Genomic DNA, 22,090 nt, shown 5'->3' on the forward strand with positions numbered 1-22,090 from the left:
TCGACTCTACCAGTAAATGGACGTTTGGCAGGTCAAAATGTCACTCTTGTACTGATCCGTTTTCGAGGACATTTGAATGGCGCACTGCTCTAGTTAAGGCTCCTTTTGCGGCCTGTTTCTGCATGAGGTGTTTGGGTAGTTGGCTGAGATTTCACTATATAATCATCAATGGCATGGTCCTGGGAGTAAGTTACCAGCATTTGGTGAGATTCCCATGAAAGATGAGTGTGTGGTGGCCCACAATGTCTTCTCTCTACTGTAGAAGCCTTTTGCAAGGAGTGTGGGTGGTGAGGGTAATTCTGGGGTACCTAGCTGAATGCCTCCTGTCTGCCGGCACTGTCTTTGGATACACTGACCCGCATTTTGATCGACTTTACCAGTAAATGGACGTTTGGCAGGTCAAAATGTCACTCTTGTACTGATCCGTTTTCGAGGACATTTGAATGGCGCACTGCTCTAGTTAAGGCTCCTTTTGCGGCCTGTTTCTGCATGAGGTGTTTGGGTAGTTGGCTGAGATTTTGCTATATAATCATCAATGGCATGGTCCTGGGAGTAAGTCACCAGCATTTGGTGAGATTCCTATGAAAGATGAGTGTGTGGTGGCCCACAATGTCTTCTCTCTACTGAAGAAGCCTTTTGCAAGGAGTGTGCGTGGTGAGGGTAATTCTGGGGTACGTAGCTGAATGCCTCCTGTCCGCCGGCACTGTCTTTGGATACACTGACCCGCATTTGGATCGATTCTACCAGTATATGGACGTTTGGAAGGTCAAAAGGTCACTTTTGTACTGATCCGTTTTCAAGGACATTTTGATCCGATTTCAGGGACAGTGATCCGATTTCAAGCACATTTGAATGGATTGGAACAAACCACCAAATTTGAACTGAATGTCCAATCACCACACTTTCACCTCTCAGGGCCTATCTGTGCCCCTCTTCACATTCATCCACTTGTCAGCCCTTGCTATACCTATTTCATGCACATGAACTGTACACACACACACAGAAGTTTCTTTTGCGGCCTGTTCCTGGATGAGGTGTTTAGGGGGTAGTTGGCTGAGATGTCACTGTATAATATTCATTGGCATGGGCCTGGGAGTATGTGACCAGCATTTGGTGAGATTCCCATGAAAGATGAGTGTGTGGTGGCCCACAATATCTTCTCTCTACTGTAGAAGCCTTTTGCAAGGAGTGTGGGTGGTGAGGGTAATTCTGGGGTACCTAGCTGAATGCCTCCTGTCTGCCGGCACTGTCTTTGGATACACTGACCCGCATTTTGATCGACTCTACCAGTAAATGGACGTTTGGCAGGTCAAAATGTCACTCTTGTACTGATCCGTTTTCGAGGACATTTGAATGGCGCACTGCTCTAGTTAAGGCTCCTTTTGCGGCCTGTTTCTGCATGAGGTGTTTGGGTAGTTGGCTGAGATTTCACTATATAATCATCAATGGCATGGTCCTGGGAGTAAGTTACCAGCATTTGGTGAGATTCCCATGAAAGATGAGTGTGTGGTGGCCCACAATGTCTTCTCTCTACTGTAGAAGCCTTTTGCAAGGAGTGTGGGTGGTGAGGGTAATTCTGGGGTACCTAGCTGAATGCCTCCTGTCTGCCGGCACTGTCTTTGGATACACTGACCCGCATTTTGATCGACTTTACCAGTAAATGGACGTTTGGCAGGTCAAAATGTCACTCTTGTACTGATCCGTTTTCGAGGACATTTGAATGGCGCACTGCTCTAGTTAAGGCTCCTTTTGCGGCCTGTTTCTGCATGAGGTGTTTGGGTAGTTGGCTGAGATTTTGCTATATAATCATCAATGGCATGGTCCTGGGAGTAAGTCACCAGCATTTGGTGAGATTCCTATGAAAGATGAGTGTGTGGTGGCCCACAATGTCTTCTCTCTACTGAAGAAGCCTTTTGCAAGGAGTGTGCGTGGTGAGGGTAATTCTGGGGTACGTAGCTGAATGCCTCCTGTCCGCCGGCACTGTCTTTGGATACACTGACCCGCATTTGGATCGATTCTACCAGTATATGGACGTTTGGAAGGTCAAAAGGTCACTTTTGTACTGATCCGTTTTCAAGGACATTTTGATCCGATTTCAGGGACAGTGATCCGATTTCAAGCACATTTGAATGGATTGGAACAAACCACCAAATTTGAACTGAATGTCCAATCACCACACTTTCACCTCTCAGGGCCTATCTGTGCCCCTCTTCACATCCATCCACTTGTCAGCCCTTGCTATACCTATTTCATGCACATGAACTGTACACACACACACAGAAGTTTCTTTTGCGGCCTGTTCCTGGATGAGGTGTTTAGGGGGTAGTTGGCTGAGATGTCACTGTATAATATTCATTGGCATGGGCCTGGGAGTATGTGACCAGCATTTGGTGAGATTCCCATGAAAGATGAGTGTGTGGTGGCCCACAATATCTTCTCTCTACTGTAGAAGCCTTTTGCAAGGAGTGTGGGTGGTGAGGGTAATTCTGGGGTACCTAGCTGAATGCCTCCTGTCTGCCGGCACTGTCTTTGGATACACTGACCCGCATTTTGATCGACTCTACCAGTAAATGGACGTTTGGCAGGTCAAAATGTCACTCTTGTACTGATCCGTTTTCGAGGACATTTGAATGGCGCACTGCTCTAGTTAAGGCTCCTTTTGCGGCCTGTTTCTGCATGAGGTGTTTGGGTAGTTGGCTGAGATTTCACTATATAATCATCAATGGCATGGTCCTGGGAGTAAGTTACCAGCATTTGGTGAGATTCCCATGAAAGATGAGTGTGTGGTGGCCCACAATGTCTTCTCTCTACTGTAGAAGCCTTTTGCAAGGAGTGTGGGTGGTGAGGGTAATTCTGGGGTACCTAGCTGAATGCCTCCTGTCTGCCGGCACTGTCTTTGGATACACTGACCCGCATTTTGATCGACTTTACCAGTAAATGGACGTTTGGCAGGTCAAAATGTCACTCTTGTACTGATCCGTTTTCGAGGACATTTGAATGGCGCACTGCTCTAGTTAAGGCTCCTTTTGCGGCCTGTTTCTGCATGAGGTGTTTGGGTAGTTGGCTGAGATTTTGCTATATAATCATCAATGGCATGGTCCTGGGAGTAAGTCACCAGCATTTGGTGAGATTCCTATGAAAGATGAGTGTGTGGTGGCCCACAATGTCTTCTCTCTACTGAAGAAGCCTTTTGCAAGGAGTGTGGGTGGTGAGGGTAATTCTGGGGTACGTAGCTGAATGCCTCCTGTCCGCCGGCACTGTCTTTGGATACACTGACCCGCATTTGGATCGATTCTACCAGTATATGGACGTTTGGAAGGTCAAAAGGTCACTTTTGTACTGATCCGTTTTCAAGGACATTTTGATCCGATTTCAGGGACAGTGATCCGATTTCAAGCACATTTGAATGGATTGGAACAAACCACCAAATTTGAACTGAATGTCCAATCACCACACTTTCACCTCTCAGGGCCTATCTGTGCCCCTCTTCACATTCATCCACTTGTCAGCCCTTGCTATACCTATTTCATGCACATGAACTGTACACACACACACAGAAGTTTCTTTTGCGGCCTGTTCCTGGATGAGGTGTTTAGGGGGTAGTTGGCTGAGATTTCACTATATAATCATCAATGGCATGGTCCTGGGAGTAAGTTACCAGCATTTGGTGAGATTCCCATGAAAGATGAGTGTGTGGTGGCCCACAATGTCTTCTCTCTACTGTATTAGCCTTTTGCAAGGAGTGTGGGTGGTGAGGGTAATTCTGGGGTACCTAGCTGAATGCCTCCTGTCTGCCGGCACTGTCTTTGGATACACTGACCCGCATTTTGATCGACTTTACCAGTAAATGGACGTTTGGCAGGTCAAAATGTCACTCTTGTACTGATCCGTTTTCGAGGACATTTGAATGGCGCACTGCTCTAGTTAAGGCTCCTTTTGCGGCCTGTTTCTGCATGAGGTGTTTGGGTAGTTGGCTGAGATTTTGCTATATAATCATCAATGGCATGGTCCTGGGAGTAAGTCACCAGCATTTGGTGAGATTCCTATGAAAGATGAGTGTGTGGTGGCCCACAATGTCTTCTCTCTACTGAAGAAGCCTTTTGCAAGGAGTGTGGGTGGTGAGGGTAATTCTGGGGTACGTAGCTGAATGCCTCCTGTCCGCCGGCACTGTCTTTGGATACACTGACCCGCATTTGGATCGATTCTACCAGTATATGGACGTTTGGAAGGTCAAAAGGTCACTTTTGTACTGATCCGTTTTCAAGGACATTTTGATCCGATTTCAGGGACAGTGATCCGATTTCAAGCACATTTGAATGGATTGGAACAAACCACCAAATTTGAACTGAATGTCCAATCACCACACTTTCACCTCTCAGGGCCTATCTGTGCCCCTCTTCACATTCATCCACTTGTCAGCCCTTGCTATACCTATTTCATGCACATGAACTGTACACACACACACAGAAGTTTCTTTTGCGGCCTGTTCCTGGATGAGGTGTTTAGGGGGTAGTTGGCTGAGATGTCACTGTATAATATTCATTGGCATGGGCCTGGGAGTATGTGACCAGCATTTGGTGAGATTCCCATGAAAGATGAGTGTGTGGTGGCCCACAATATCTTCTCTCTACTGTAGAAGCCTTTTGCAAGGAGTGTGGGTGGTGAGGGTAATTCTGGGGTACCTAGCTGAATGCCTCCTGTCTGCCGGCACTGTCTTTGGATACACTGACCCGCATTTTGATCGACTCTACCAGTAAATGGACGTTTGGCAGGTCAAAATGTCACTCTTGTACTGATCCGTTTTCGAGGACATTTGAATGGCGCACTGCTCTAGTTAAGGCTCCTTTTGCGGCCTGTTTCTGCATGAGGTGTTTCGGTAGTTGGCTGAGATTTCACTATATAATCATCAATGGCATGGTCCTGGGAGTAAGTTACCAGCATTTGGTGAGATTCCCATGAAAGATGAGTGTGTGGTGGCCCACAATGTCTTCTCTCTACTGTAGAAGCCTTTTGCAAGGAGTGTGGGTGGTGAGGGTAATTCTGGGGTACCTAGCTGAATGCCTCCTGTCTGCCGGCACTGTCTTTGGATACACTGACCCGCATTTTGATCGACTTTACCAGTAAATGGACGTTTGGCAGGTCAAAATGTCACTCTTGTACTGATCCGTTTTCGAGGACATTTGAATGGCGCACTGCTCTAGTTAAGGCTCCTTTTGCGGCCTGTTTCTGCATGAGGTGTTTGGGTAGTTGGCTGAGATTTTGCTATATAATCATCAATGGCATGGTCCTGGGAGTAAGTCACCAGCATTTGGTGAGATTCCTATGAAAGATGAGTGTGTGGTGGCCCACAATGTCTTCTCTCTACTGAAGAAGCCTTTGCAAGGAGTGTGGGTGGTGAGGGTAATTCTGGGGTACGTAGCTGAATGCCTCCTGTCCGCCGGCACTGTCTTTGGATACACTGACCCGCATTTGGATCGATTCTACCAGTATATGGACGTTTGGAAGGTCAAAAGGTCACTTTTGTACTGATCCGTTTTCAAGGACATTTTGATCCGATTTCAGGGACAGTGATCCGATTTCAAGCACATTTGAATGGATTGGAACAAACCACCAAATTTGAACTGAATGTCCAATCACCACACTTTCACCTCTCAGGGCCTATCTGTGCCCCTCTTCACATTCATCCACTTGTCAGCCCTTGCTATACCTATTTCATGCACATGAACTGTACACACACACACAGAAGTTTCTTTTGCGGCCTGTTCCTGGATGAGGTGTTTAGGGGGTAGTTGGCTGAGATGTCACTGTATAATATTCATTGGCATGGGCCTGGGAGTATGTGACCAGCATTTGGTGAGATTCCCATGAAAGATGAGTGTGTGGTGGCCCACAATATCTTCTCTCTACTGTAGAAGCCTTTTGCAAGGAGTGTGGGTGGTGAGGGTAATTCTGGGGTACCTAGCTGAATGCCTCCTGTCTGCCGGCACTGTCTTTGGATACACTGACCCGCATTTTGATCGACTCTACCAGTAAATGGACGTTTGGCAGGTCAAAATGTCACTCTTGTACTGATCCGTTTTCGAGGACATTTGAATGGCGCACTGCTCTAGTTAAGGCTCCTTTTGCGGCCTGTTTCTGCATGAGGTGTTTGGGTAGTTGGCTGAGATTTCACTATATAATCATCAATGGCATGGTCCTGGGAGTAAGTTACCAGCATTTGGTGAGATTCCCATGAAAGATGAGTGTGTGGTGGCCCACAATGTCTTCTCTCTACTGTAGAAGCCTTTTGCAAGGAGTGTGGGTGGTGAGGGTAATTCTGGGGTACCTAGCTGAATGCCTCCTGTCTGCCGGCACTGTCTTTGGATACACTGACCCGCATTTTGATCGACTTTACCAGTAAATGGACGTTTGGCAGGTCAAAATGTCACTCTTGTACTGATCCGTTTTCGAGGACATTTGAATGGCGCACTGCTCTAGTTAAGGCTCCTTTTGCGGCCTGTTTCTGCATGAGGTGTTTGGGTAGTTGGCTGAGATTTTGCTATATAATCATCAATGGCATGGTCCTGGGAGTAAGTCACCAGCATTTGGTGAGATTCCTATGAAAGATGAGTGTGTGGTGGCCCACAATGTCTTCTCTCTACTGAAGAAGCCTTTTGCAAGGAGTGTGGGTGGTGAGGGTAATTCTGGGGTACGTAGCTGAATGCCTCCTGTCCGCCGGCACTGTCTTTGGATACACTGACCCGCATTTGGATCGATTCTACCAGTATATGGACGTTTGGAAGGTCAAAAGGTCACTTTTGTACTGATCCGTTTTCAAGGACATTTTGATCCGATTTCAGGGACAGTGATCCGATTTCAAGCACATTTGAATGGATTGGAACAAACCACCAAATTTGAACTGAATGTCCAATCACCACACTTTCACCTCTCAGGGCCTATCTGTGCCCCTCTTCACATTCATCCACTTGTCAGCCCTTGCTATACCTATTTCATGCACATGAACTGTACACACACACACAGAAGTTTCTTTTGCGGCCTGTTCCTGGATGAGGTGTTTAGGGGGTAGTTGACTGAGATGTCACTGTATAATATTCATTGGCATGGGCCTGGGAGTATGTGACCAGCATTTGGTGAGATTCCCATGAAAGATGAGTGTGTGGTGGCCCACAATATCTTCTCTCTACTGTAGAAGCCTTTTGCAAGGAGTGTGGGTGGTGAGGGTAATTCTGGGGTACCTAGCTGAATGCCTCCTGTCTGCCGGCACTGTCTTTGGATACACTGACCCGCATTTTGATCGACTCTACCAGTAAATGGACGTTTGGCAGGTCAAAATGTCACTCTTGTACTGATCCGTTTTCGAGGACATTTGAATGGCGCACTGCTCTAGTTAAGGCTCCTTTTGCGGCCTGTTTCTGCATGAGGTGTTTGGGTAGTTGGCTGAGATTTCACTATATAATCATCAATGGCATGGTCCTGGGAGTAAGTTACCAGCATTTGGTGAGATTCCCATGAAAGATGAGTGTGTGGTGGCCCACAATGTCTTCTCTCTACTGTAGAAGCCTTTTGCAAGGAGTGTGGGTGGTGAGGGTAATTCTGGGGTACCTAGCTGAATGCCTCCTGTCTGCCGGCACTGTCTTTGGATACACTGACCCGCATTTTGATCGACTCTACCAGTAAATGGACGTTTGGCAGGTCAAAATGTCACTCTTGTACTGATCCGTTTTCGAGGACATTTGAATGGCGCACTGCTCTAGTTAAGGCTCATTTTGCGGCCTGTTTCTGCATGAGGTGTTTGGGTAGTTGGCTGAGATTTTGCTATATAATCATCAATGGCATTGTCCTGGGAGTAAGTCACCAGCATTTGGTGAGATTCCTATGAAAGATGAGTGTGTGGTGGCCCACAATGTCTTCTCTCTACTGAAGAAGCCTTTTGCAAGGAGTGTGGGTGGTGAGGGTAATTCTGGGGTACGTAGCTGAATGCCTCCTGTCCGCCGGCACTGTCTTTGGATACACTGACCCGCATTTGGATCGATTCTACCAGTACAGATGTGGGAAGTTAGAAATGTCACATGCTGCAGCATTTCACGTCGCGGTATTTGGCAGGGAAATCCCGTTGGAAATCTCGTGGGATTTCAGACGGGTGTTATTTCGTTTTAGTGATGCACCACCGCCAGGTGGCGTCTTTGAGTAGATTTAGCAGGCTGGGCTCAGTGTTTTTCTCCTATAGTCTACGAATGAAGCATCATTAAATTTCACATTCTTTCATTTAAATGCTCTGTTGTAAAGCACTTTGAGCTGAATTTATCTGTATGAAAGGGGCTATACAAATAACGTTTAATTTTTATTATTACCTTGTTCTCAAACCCATGTTTTCTCCATCTCGATGTAATTTAATTATTACGAACACCTATAATATATCTAGGCCTACAGTAGCCTATCTATCTCGGCAACTGACGTCGGGTCAAGACGTGGTGTCTGTTAAGTCAAATGCGCAAAATAACAATATTGGAAATATATTTGTTAGTAAAGATGTGGTGAACGTGAGGGTTTTGCGTTTTGTTTCTGGAACGCATTCAACTGGTAGGCTACTCGTAAACCCCGGAAGTCAATTTGAAGACGGGGCACCAGCTAATGTAGCCAAGTCTGAGCGCAGTAGGCTATATGGCTTCATATAGCCTTTGTATATATGATACAAAGAAAAAATAAGCTTGATCGGAGGTGTGGATCCATACAAAATTGAAATAGTCGCCATGAGTAAAGATCACTCATTGCCAATCATATCCGGACATTAACTATCTTGTGCATAGCGGCAGGTTTGACAGTGAGACATCAACCGATAATTGTAATAATGCGATTATTGAAATGGTCTTGTGAACGCCTTTATCTGATTTCCAAAATCGGGGTAAGGTCCATAGGACGATTGTGGGTTTTCATTTGCACATAACTATATTTTAATAAAACATTGAAGTCCGCCTGTCAATGACTTTCCCTAAAATTGTGTTCTGTTGCACCCCCTATTGTTAAATTATAAATGAAAAAAACATACACAATATTTTGTTATTTGAATGATCTTGAATATATATATATATTCAAGATCATTCAAATAACAAAATATCGTGTATGTTTTTATTTATTCATACCGGCCGCCAGCTGTTCAATGAACGGCTATAGGGAATGCGCAGTTTCGCGCTGGCTACAGCCTATTATATGCACAGTTTCGCGCTATGTAGGCTATTATAAATTAGTATTATTCATTGATTGAGCTTGGACTCGCTGGGGAATGGTGGAGAGACACAGAGCCTCCCCAGACGCGACATCTCCAGTTGGCTGAAGAGCTGCGCGCTCCTGCGGCGCCCCTCGCAGTGTCCACAGAAGAATACCCCCCAAAAAATACTTGCATGGTGAACACAAGCTGCAGCAAGAACAGAACTGTCTACCAATGCATGAAGTGCACCTAGCTGTCTGTGAGAGGCTATAGCAGAGGATATGTGCGAAGTTAATTTGAGCTGCCGCCTCAACCGTGCGTAAGAGCAGAGCGCATCATATAGCTACAACTAGTAGCCCATAGCCATTAAAACGGCTTATTGTTTTATTCATATATCAACTAGATAATTCGATAATAATGAGTAGCCTAGTAGGCTATAAAATTAATTCAATAGGGCAAGCCTTAAGTTGTAGCCTAGGCTACAGTACAATCACAAGACGCATAGGCCTAGCCTATCGTAAAAAGCGTTTTGTTCTCATAGGCCTATATTAACTTAGATAATTATTAATTATGCTCAGGTCATAATGTCCGTTGAAAATAATTCCCTCTAAGCAGAATTTGAATTGTATTAAAATAGGCTAAAATTAAATTTCCACATATTCTGATTCCTTCTAGGTCTATATAAAAAAAAACATTTTTCTAATGTGTAGCCTATAGGCGATGAACAAAACATCCACAATGTAGCCTGCTTAGCGAGCGAGAGGGCAGTCTACCATAAAGTGTATAACCATAATGTAATATATCTAGACTACATGCATTGTGGTATTTCTTTATATAGCCAATTGTTTCTCAATAAACAGTTATGTCATCCTCTGAGTCCGAATGTAGGCTAATAGACCGGCAGCTCTAAATGCCTTCCCAATCAATGAGACATGGTTGTAAAAATGATGTTTTATTGATGAAAATGGTCAAACTGAAAAACATGGAGAGTCATTGCATTGATCGATGCAGTCCGCTACCAGCAAACACTGAAAATACAGGTCCTCCAGCGAACCTGGACTAGACTATTGTAACCCCCCCCCCCCCCAATTCTTTTATATTCAAATAAACTGGATGAACCGGTTTCCTAGCCCTGGATCGTGGGAGGGGGGTAGCCTGCGTTAGCGGGTGCTTTGCCATGACCGGCCATTGAATTCGCTAGTTTGATTGATAGATGGATGGATTAACGTCCAAAGTAGATTGTGCAAGTATTGTATAGGCCCATGTGTAAGAGATGAATGGCTAAGCATGAACTCAGCCAGATGTAGGCCCTACTGTAGATTATCAGCATTATCACCAGTCTCAATTTATGTCTCAATTTATGTGTTGCCATTCATTTAAACCACCATCTCATCTAGACTACTTCTGTTGCTGCATTTTTACATTTATGCTTTCATGATTTTAGAGCGCAATAAACATTTTACAGGATTCCAAAAAGTCCATCCATTCATCCAACTTTGTTCTGAGCGCAGAGCAGGCTGGTAGCCTACTGTCAAGGCTCACGACTGATGCACTCCCTTAACACGTCTCAACTCCCGAGACCATCAAGAGAATTTCAATATGAAATACCTTGGGATTCCAGGAGTCAAGGCCGTTTCAGACGGGGAGCGACATTCCGCCTGCGTTCTCGCTCGGATCAGCGGGGGACGCACGCGTCCTGCGCGCAGCGGGGAAAGCTGACTACAATTCAGCTCTTGTCGCGGGCGGGCGCGCAGCCTAGTTCCATATGAGAACACTCCTCGGTCCAATTCCGTATAGTAGATCAGCCTGTGTACTTTCAACGAATGTATTATTAGACATAATATCATAATAATATATATAGCCTTCAACGACCTCCTGAGCTGCCTGCCTGATGGTCTCAGGGCTAAAGAGACCGCGCGTCGTTCCTCACCCTAACTATTGGCATGCTATCAATGAAAGAAAATACATTGTAAATAAACATTTTAGGCTATTGTTTTTATGTAGGCCTATAGGTTAAGCTATTTGTGTTCATAAGGTAACGTCATTGTAAACGAAAGTAGCCTATAGCCTATAATCCAATTGACTGCAACCAGGGGGTTTGACAAAAGTTATGAGGCAAAATAATTTGTCTTGACTGAATTCAAGATGTATCTTTCACATTAAAACTACATACACAGCTGGGAATGCTAAGAAAATTGCATATGTTTGCAAACTAAAACAAGTGAACACAATTTTACAATCGAAAATGCTTATGAGACCATTATTTTACTTATAGGGGGCAAAAGTGGTTTCTCTTCCTGCTTCTGCCTAAGCCCTCCACAATACCACAACACAACGGTGTCATGTTTTTAGGAGGAGGAGTGAAGAAGACGGTAGCTATCAGTAGCTAAAGCAGTTAGCTAATGTTAAGATCATTCCTCTAGCTGCTTTGCTGCTAATGCGAGTTCGTCTCCGTTCCTGCCCGAGAAACAGAAGTTGAACTAATAGCATCAAAATAGCTACAGCTGTACTATCGTGCAGCTTCACAGCCTGCTATTAGCAGACAGCACTAAAGTTGACAAAATCACACTTGCAAATCATTAGAATTCCAACCATTAATATGGGATTTATCATTCAACTAAACATGGAACCTGAATACTACCTGATATTTCAATCTGCTGCCATCAGTGATCGGCGCGTCTGCTTGTTTGAGTCATGGATATCTTACGCAGTTATATTCCATGTAGTGTCCCAAAACTGTTAAATCATTCCCCATGTAGTTCACTATGAGTCGCACTCAATACATCCATGGTAATAGGGAATAGGGAGTGAGTGAACCATTTCAAACACATCTCTGGTCATCTCCGTTAGCCATCTTCCTCGTCCTGATGCCATGTTCCATATGAGAACACTCAGTCAGCCTAATGTATTAAACTTCTACTTGTCCCGACAGTTAACAGATATAGACCCGGCGACATTTACAGAGATAGAAACTAATTAAATTACAACCAGACAGAGAACAAGGAGTTTGAGAACGGTAGGCTCATCTAATGTGCGAGATGAGCTACAGCAATGGGTCAATGAGTGGTATTACTGCGCCCCTATGGGCAGGCGAGCAGTGGTGCGGAATGACGTAAAGCGCCTGTTAGAATACCGCGGGTCAAGTTACATTCTTATGTTCCCACATCTGTATATGGACGTTTGGAAGGTCAAAAGGTCACTTTTGTACTGATCCGTTTTCAAGGACATTTTGATCCGATTTCAGGGACAGTGATCCGATTTCAAGCACATTTGAATGGATTGGAACAAACCACCAAATTTGAACTGAATGTCCAATCACCACACTTTCACCTCTCAGGGCCTATCTGTGCCCCTCTTCACATTCATCCACTTGTCAGCCCTTGCTATACCTATTTCATGCACATGAACTGTACACACACACACAGAAGTTTCTTTTGCGGCCTGTTCCTGGATGAGGTGTTTAGGGGGTAGTTGGCTGAGATGTCACTGTATAATATTCATTGGCATGGGCCTGGGAGTATGTGACCAGCATTTGGTGAGATTCCCATGAAAGATGAGTGTGTGGTGCCCCACAATGTCTTCGCCTTTACTGTAGAAGCCTTTTGCAAGGTGTGTGGGTGGTGAGGGTAATTCTGGGGTACCTAGCTGAATGCCTCCTGTACAATGTCCACTGGCACTGTTTTTGGATCCACTGACCTGCATTTGGATCGATTCTACCAGTAAATGGACGTTTAACAGGTCAAAATGTCACTCTTGTACTGATCCGTTTTCGAGGACATTTGAATGGCACACTGCTCTAGTTAAGGCATCTTTTGCGGCCTGTTCCTGGATGAGGTGTTTAGGGGGTAGTTGGCTGAGATGTCACTGTATAATATTCATTGGCATGGGCCTGGGAGTATGTGACCAGCATTTGGTGAGATTCCCATGAAAGATGAGTGTGTGGTGGCCCACAATATCTTCTCTCTACTGTAGAAGCCTTTTGCAAGGAGTGTGGGTGGTGAGGGTAATTCTGGGGTACCTAGCTGAATGCCTCCTGTCTGCCGGCACTGTCTTTGGATACACTGACCCGCATTTTGATCGACTCTACCAGTAAATGGACGTTTGGCAGGTGAAAATGTCACTCTTGTACTGATCCGTTTTCGAGGACATTTGAATGGCGCACTGCTCTAGTTAAGGCTCCTTTTGCGGCCTGTTTCTGCATGAGGTGTTTGGGTAGTTTGCTGAGATTTCACTATATAATCATCAATGGCATGGTCCTGGGAGTAAGTCACCAGCATTTGGTGAGATTCCTATGAAAGATGAGTGTGTGGTGGCCCACAATGTCTTCTCTCTACTGAAGAAGCCTTTTGCAAGGAGTGTGGGTGGTGAGGGTAATTCTGGGGTACGTAGCTGAATGCCTCCTGTCCGCCGGCACTGTCTTTGGATACACTGACCCGCATTTGGATCGATTCTACCAGTATATGGACGTTTGGAAGGTCAAAAGGTCACTTTTGTACTGATCCGTTTTCAAGGACATTTTGATCCGATTTCAGGGACAGTGATCCGATTTCAAGCACATTTGAATGGATTGGAACAAACCACCAAATTTGAACTGAATGTCCAATCACCACACTTTCACCTCTCAGGGCCTATCTGTGCCCCTCTTCACATTCATCCACTTGTCAGCCCTTGCTATACCTATTTCATGCACATGAACTGTACACACACACACAGAAGTTTCTTTTGCGGCCTGTTCCTGGATGAGGTGTTTAGGGGTAGTTGGCTGAGATGTCACTGTATAATATTCATTGGCATGGGCCTGGGAGTATGTGACCAGCATTTGGTGAGATTCCCATGAAAGATGAGTGTGTGGTGCCCCACAATGTCTTCTCTTTACTGTAGAAGCCTTTTGCAAGGTGTGTGGGTGGTGAGGGTAATTCTGGGATACCTAGCTGAATGCCTCCTGTACAATGTCCACTGGCACTGTTTTTGGATCCACTGACCTGCATTTGGATCGATTCTACCAGTAAATGGACGTTTGGCAGGTCAAAATGTCACTCTTGTACTGATCCGTTTTCGAGGACATTTGAATGGCACACTGCTCTAGTTAAGGCATCTTTTGCGGCCTGTTCCTGGATGAGATGTTTAGGGGGTAGTTGGCTGAGATGTCACTGTATAATATTCATTGGCATGGGCCTGGGAGTATGTGACCAGCATTTGGTGAGATTCCCATGAAAGATGAGTGTGTGGTGCCCCACAATGTCTTCTCTTTACTGTAGAAGCCTTTTGCAAGGTGTGTGGGTGGTGAGGGTAATTCTGGGGTACCTAGCTGAATGCCTCCTGTACAATGTCCACTGGCACTGTTTTTGGATCCACTGACCTGCATTTGGATCGATTCTACCAGTAAATGGACGTTTGGCAGGTCAAAATGTCACTCTTGTACTGATCCGTTTTCGAGGACATTTGAATGGCACACTGCTCTAGTTAAGGCATCTTTTGCGGCCTGTTCCTGGATGAGGTGTTTAGGGGGTAGTTGGCTGAGATGTCACTGTATAATATTCATTGGCATGGGCCTGGGAGTATGTGACCAGCATTTGGTGAGATTCCCATGAAAGATGAGTGTGTGGTGGCCCACAGTATCTTCTCTCTACTGTAGAAGCCTTTTGCAAGGAGTGTGGGTGGTGAGGGTAATTCTGGGGTAACTAGCTGAATGCCTCCTGTCTGCCGGCACTGTCTTTGGATACACTGACCCGCATTTTGATCGACTCTACCAGTAAATGGACGTTTGGCAGGTCAAAATGTCACTCTTGTACTGATCCGTTTTCGAGGACATTTGAATGGCGCACTGCTCTAGTTAAGGCTCCTTTTGCGGCCTGTTTCTGCATGAGGTGTTTGGGTAGTTGGCTGAGATTTCACTATATAATCATTAATGGCATGGTCCTGGGAGTAAGTTACCAGCATTTGGTGAGATTCCCATGAAAGATTAGTGTGTGGTGGCCCACAATGTCTTCTCTCTACTGTAGAAGCCTTTTGCAAGGAGTGTGGGTGGTGAGGGTAATTCTGGGGTACCTAGCTGAATGCCTCCTGTCTGCCGGCACTGTCTTTGGATACACTGACCCGCATTTTGATCGACTCTACCAGTAAATGGACGTTTGGCAGGTCAAAATGTCACTCTTGTACTGATCCGTTTTCGAGGACATTTGAATGGCGCACTGCTCTAGTTAAGGCTCCTTTTGCGGCCTGTTTCTGCATGAGGTGTTTGGGTAGTTGGCTGAGATTTTGCTATATAATCATCAATGGCATGGTCCTGGGAGTAAGTCACCAGCATTTGGTGAGATTCCCATGAAAGATGAGTGTGTGGTGGCCCACAATGTCTTCTCTCTACTGAAGAAGCCTTTTGCAAGGAGTGTGGGTGGTGAGGGTAATTCTGGGGTACGTAGCTGAATGCCTCCTGTCCGCCGGCACTGTCTTTGGATACACTGACCCGCATTTGGATCGATTCTACCAGTATATGGACGTTTGGAAGGTCAAAAGGTCACTTTTCCACTGATCCGTTTTCAAGGACATTTTGATCCGATTTCAGGGACAGTGATCCGATTTCAAGCACATTTGAATGGATTGGAACAAACCACCAAATTTGAACTGAATGTCCAATCACCACACTTTCACCTCTCAGGGCCTATCTGTGCCCCTCTTCACATTCATCCACTTGTCAGCCCTTGCTATACCTATTTCATGCACATGAACTGTACACACACACACAGAAGTTTCTTTTGCGGCCTGTTCCTGGATGAGGTGTTTAGGGGGTAGTTGGCTGAGATGTCACTGTATAATATTCATTGGCATGGGCCTGGGAGTATGTGACCAGCATTTGGTGAGATTCCCATGAAAGATGAGTGTGTGGTGCCCCACAATGTCTTTACTGTAGAAGCCTTTTGCAAGGTGTGTGGGTGGTGAGGGTAATTCTGGGGTACCTAGCTGAATGCCTCCTGTACAATGTCCACTGGCACTGTTTTTGGATCCACTGACCTGCATTTGGATCGATTCTACCAGTAAATGGACGTTTGGCAGGTAAAAATGTCACTCTTGTACTGATCCGTTTTCGAGGACATTTGAATGGCACACTGCTCTAGTTAAGGCATCTTTTGCGGCCTGTTTCTGCATGAGGTGTTTGGGTAGTTGGCTGAGATTTCACTATATAATCATCAATGGCATGGTCCTGGGAGTAAGTTACCAGCATTTGGTGAGATTCCCATGAAAGATGAGTGTGTGGTGGCCCACAATATCTTCTCTCTACTGTAGAAGCCTTTTGCAAGGAGTGTGGGTGGTGACGGTAATTCTGGGGTACCTAGCTGAATGCCTCCTGTCTGCCGGCACTGTCTTTGGATACACTGACCCGCATTTTGATCGACTCTACCAGTAAATGGACGTTTGGCAGGTCAAAATGTCACTCTTGTACTGATCCGTTTTCGAGGACATTTGAATGGCGCACTGCTCTAGTTAAGGCTCCTTTTGCGGCCTGTTTCTGCATGAGGTGTTTGGGTAGTTGGCTGAGATTTCACTATATAATCATCAATGGCATGGTCCTGGGAGTAAGTTACCAGCATTTGGTGAGATTCCCATGAAAGATGAGTGTGTGGTGGCCCACAATGTCTTCTCTCTACTGTAGAAGTCTTTTGCAAGGAGTGTGGGTGGTGAGGGTCATTCTGGGGTACCTAGCTGAATGCCTCCTGTCTGCCGGCACTGTCTTTGGATACACTGACCCGCATTTGGATCGACTCTACCAGTAAATGGACGTTTGGCAGGTCAAAAGGTCACTTTTGTACTGATCCGTTTTCAAGGACATTTTGATCCGATTTCAGGGACAGTGATCCGATTTCAAGCACATTTGAATGGATTGGAACAAACCACCAAATTTGAACTGAATGTCCAATCACCACACTTTCACCTCTCAGGGCCTATCTGTGCCCCTTTTCACATTCATCCACTTGTCAGCCCTTGCTATACCTATTTCATGCACATGAACTGTACACACACACACAGAAGTTTCTTTTGCGGCCTGTTCCTGGATGAGGTGTTTAGGGGGTAGTTGGCTGAGATGTCACTGTATAATATTCATTGGCATGGGCCTGGGAGTATGTGACCAGCATTTGGTGAGATTCCCATGAAAGATGAGTGTGTGGTGGCCCACAATATCTTCTCTCTACTGTAGAAGCCTTTTGCAAGGAGTGTGGGTGGTGAGGGTAATTCTGGGGTACGTAGCTGAATGCCTCCTGTCCGCCGGCACTGTCTTTGGATACACTGACCCGCATTTGGATCGATTCTACCAGTATATGGACGTTTGGAAGGTCAAAAGGTCACTTTTGTACTGATCCGTTTTCAAGGACATTTTGATCCGATTTCAGGGACAGTGATCCGATTTCAAGCACATTTGAATGGATTGGAACAAACCACCAAATTTGAACTGAATGTCCAATCACCACACTTTCACCTCTCAGGGCCTATCTGTGCCCCTCTTCACATTCATCCACTTGTCAGCCCTTGCTATACCTATTTCATGCACATGAACTGTACACAAACACACAGAAGTTTCTTTTGCGGCCTGTTCCTGGATGAGGTGTTTAGGGGGTAGTTGGCTGAGATGTCACTGTATAATATTCATTGGCATGGGCCTGGGAGTATGTGACCAGCATTTGGTGAGATTCCCATGAAAGATGAGTGTGTGGTGCCCCACAATGTCTTCTCTTTACTGTAGAAGCCTTTTGCAAGGTGTGTGGGTGGTGAGGGTAATTCTGGGGTACCTAGCTGAATGCCTCCTGTACAATGTCCACTGGCACTGTTTTTGGATCCACTGACCTGCATTTGGATCGATTCTACCAGTAAATGGACGTTTGGCAGGTCAAAATGTCACTCTTGTACTGATCCGTTTTCGAGGACATTTGAATGGCACACTGCTCTAGTTAAGGCTCCTTTTGCGGCCTGTTTCTGCATGAGGTGTTTGGGTAGTTGGCTGAGATTTCACTATTTAATCATCAATGGCATGGTCCTGGGAGTAAGTCACCAGCATTTGGTGAGATTCCCATGAAAGATGAGTGTGTGGTGGCCCACAATGTCTTCTCTCTACTGTAGAAGCCTTTTGCAAGGAGTGTGGGTGGTGAGGGTAATTCTGGGGTACCTAGCTGAATGCCTCTTGTCTGCCGGCACTGTCTTTGGATACGCTGACCCGCATTTGGATCGACTCTACCAGTAAATGGACGTTTGGCAGGTCAAAATGTCACTCTTGTACTGATCCGTTTTCGAGGACATTTGAATGGCACACTGCTCTAGTTAAGGCTCCTTTTGCGGCCTGTTTCTGCATGAGGTGTTTGGGTAGTTGGCTGAGATTTCACTATATAATCATCAATGGCATGGTCCTGGGAGTAAGTCACCAGCATTTGGTGAGATTCCCATGAAAGATGAGTGTGTGGTGGCCGACGTCTTCTCTCTACTGTAGAAGCCTTTTGCATGGAGTGTGGGTGGTGAGGGTAATTCTGGGGTAAATAGCTGAATGCCTCCTGTACAATGTCCGCCGGCACTGTCTTTGGATCCACTGACCCGCATTTGGATCAATTCTACCAGTAAATGGACGTTTGGCAGGTCAAAATGTCACTCTTTAACTGATCCGTTTTTGAGGACATTTGAATGGCACACTGCTCTAGTTAAGGCTCCTTTTGCAAGGTGTGTGGTTGGTGAGGGTTATTCTGGGGTACCTAGCTGACTGCCTCCTGTACAATGTCCGCCGGCACTGTCTTTGGATCCACTGACCCTTATTTGGATCAATTCTACCAGTAAATGGACGTTTGGCAGGTCAAAATGTCACTCTTTAACTGATCCGTTTTCGAGGACATTTGAATGGCACACTGCTCTAGTTAAGGCTCCTTTTGCGGCCTGTTCCTGCATGAGATGTTTAGGGGTAGTTGGCTGAGATTTCACTATATAATCATCAATGGCATGGTGTTGGGAGTAAGTGACCAGCATTTGGTGAAATTCCCATGAAAGATGAGTGTGTGGTGGCCCACAATGTCTTCTCTCTACTGTAGAAGCCTTTTGCAAGGTGTGTGGGTGGTGAGGGTAATTCTGGGGTACCTAGGGTATGTACCTCCTGTACAATGTCCGCCGGCACTGTCTTTGGATCCACTGACCCGCATTTTGATCAATTATACCAGTAAATGGATGTTTGGCATGTCAAAATGTCACTCTTGTACTGGTCCGTTTTCGAGGACATTTGAATGGAACACTACTCTAGCTAAGGCTCCTTTTGCGGCTGTCATAGAATTTACAACTGGCCTCAAGACCTTTCTATTCCCATGTCACATGTCTGTATTCTCGGATACGCCTGCCATTTCATATGATGTACAATGGGTTAGCCAATCACATCCTGGAAGCGCCGTACCTGTTTTGCTTGAATATAAGGCAGCGCAAGATCAGGAGGCGGCACTTCTTTGGATGAACCACTCACGTTGTGTGTCCAGGAAGTCCTTGCGCTCGTATTGTTTTCTCAATGAACCAGACTTGACCTTTTGAGCGAATCTTGGTAAATCCTTTTTGACTAGATCAGTTTAATCCATTACAATTGGCGACGCGGATGACGAAAAGGGAGGACTGCCTGTGTTGATTCGGGATTCCAATGGATGGACTGGTCGACAGACGTGTTGGTCCATAGTAGGCTTGGAAAGTCAATTTTCTCTCTTGCGCCAGGGCGCACGCTGAGATTATTTCCTCAGTTCTTCCACTGGCTTCCGAACTCACAGGCACGTTTGAACGAACCCTCTCATGGTTTTGAGTTGTATTTTTCCTTGTTTTCGTTTCGGATTGTGTTCTTGGGCTGGCGTATTGTTGAAAGCAAACTCCCCGGGGAAGGTGGTGGCGATCTAAGGCGTTGTTTTAAACAGTGGCAGTTTAGGATTGGTGATATTGCATTGTTCTCTGACTTCGTCCTTGTTTAGGCTACCGGGGTTCTCTTCAGAAGAGGTGTAATTTTGGTTTTGGGACTCGCTCCCTTACAGTTGATGTAGACTACAGTTTAGATTGTTTGTCGGCTCGGCTGTAGTTAAGAAGTGAGAGTGCACTTCTAGGATAACGTTTTGGGTTGTTTTAGTTCGATGTTCCAGAATTAGCACAGAAGGGAACCTGTTGAAGTTCGCAGTGAGTGCGATTCCCACAGGGTTGAAGTTCACAGGGAGTGCGATTTCCAAATAGGCCTAATTGAAGTTCGCAGATAGTGCGATTCTCAAAGGGGTTGAAGTTCGCAGTGAGTGCGATTACCAGCTAATCTCCGGAGTGTCTGTTTTTGTCCCCGAACGGGGTTGTGTTGTCTTTGTGTTTGTCTAGCGCTATTTCGCCGGCTCAGTGGGATTTTTGATTGCATTTTTGAGTTCGGCTCTGTGTTGTATGTTTTGTTAAACGCGCCTATTATCCAGGTAAGTATTGTTTACATTTTCGACACTGTTTCGACTGCCATAAATCGTAACTGCTAGGTTTCTGGTTGCTGGTTGTCTGGGAGACAAAGGAAACAACAACAACAACTACTCCGCTCTCCCGGTGATCCCGCCCGAGCCAGAGGGACAACAAAGGACCAGTGCTGGGTGAGTTACTTAGCGGCTTAATGTGTCTTTGTTTCTTTCGAAATTGTATTCTTTCCCGCCGTGAGTTAACTATAAGGTTTCCTTTCATTGCTGTTTTGGGGTTTTAGGCTGCGTCGTGTTCATTAGCGTCTACTGCTAGCTTGCCGCTTGATATCGTCAGTTTGTCTAGCCCTGATGAGATTGTTGCGCTGAAGCATTATTCTGCGAGTGTTTGTTGGCAGATTTCGTTATGCGCTAAAGCATTTTCGATTTCTTACATCCCCATCTGAGACTTAGTGTTAAATTTTTGCTAAGATTCGGGCTCAGCTAGAGGTGTTTGAGATGTCTAGGTTAAGGGAAAAGCCTGTTAATTCTATAGACTGGTCTGCTTTTAAGATTTGGGAGAGAGTAGCACGAGAGGGTTTTTTTAGGTCAGGAAGGAAACATAAGGAGGTTCAGCAGACGGTCTCTCTGCCATTTCCCCAGCAGAATAACTGAAATTAGGTCTGTCCCCCTCGACTCGTTGCTCCGTGCTCACACCACCCAACCAGGCTGTTGTTCTTCCCCCTTTTCATGCTCCCGCCATTATTAGCCACGTCCCTTCTCTCTCTGCCGTATCCCCTCCCAGTATTGCCTCTGCGCCAACCGATCCTTCTTCCCCGCCCATGCAGGCGCCTCCACAATACGAATTAAGCGCGCCCCTTTCTACGAGATATTACACCAAACAAGAACAGATCAGGAAGGAAGAATTGGCTAGAGCTATACCTGAGGCTAAGTTTAATTTGGAACAACTGCAAATGGCTAGAGATAGTCTGGAGGGACCGCAAATACAAGCCCCACTGATACGCTGCCTAAATCCTGTTCCTCGCCCTTCTCAAATAAATGATGCAGCTGGTTACGCGGCCTGGACTCCAGAGATTAGGGTTTATAGACCGTGGCGTTCTGATGAACTGCGTGATGTAGCTAAAACCTTGCCCGATCCGACCAAAGACATGAACGAGTTCGAGAATCTTTTTAACAGTTTAGTTCGAATGTATGAGCCTCACGCAGAGGAAATTGCCATGATCATGAGACAATGCCTTGGGTTAAATGGGGGGATGTGAAAGATCCGTTTGACATTACGTTGCCTTTTTCTCATGCCGATTTTACTGGCCAAAACGCTGCGCTGTTGAACAGAATCAAAACTCGATTCCCTAAAAAGATGGATTGGGACCGTATCACATATTGCAAACAAAATTCCGATGAACAGTTTCGAGAAATTTTGGGAACGGCTAGAATCAGTCTTCGCTGCACACAGTGGCAT

This window comes from Borostomias antarcticus (genome assembly GCF_949987555.1).
Source record: "Borostomias antarcticus genome assembly, chromosome: 8".
In the NCBI taxonomy this organism is placed as follows: domain Eukaryota; kingdom Metazoa; phylum Chordata; class Actinopteri; order Stomiiformes; family Stomiidae; genus Borostomias; species Borostomias antarcticus.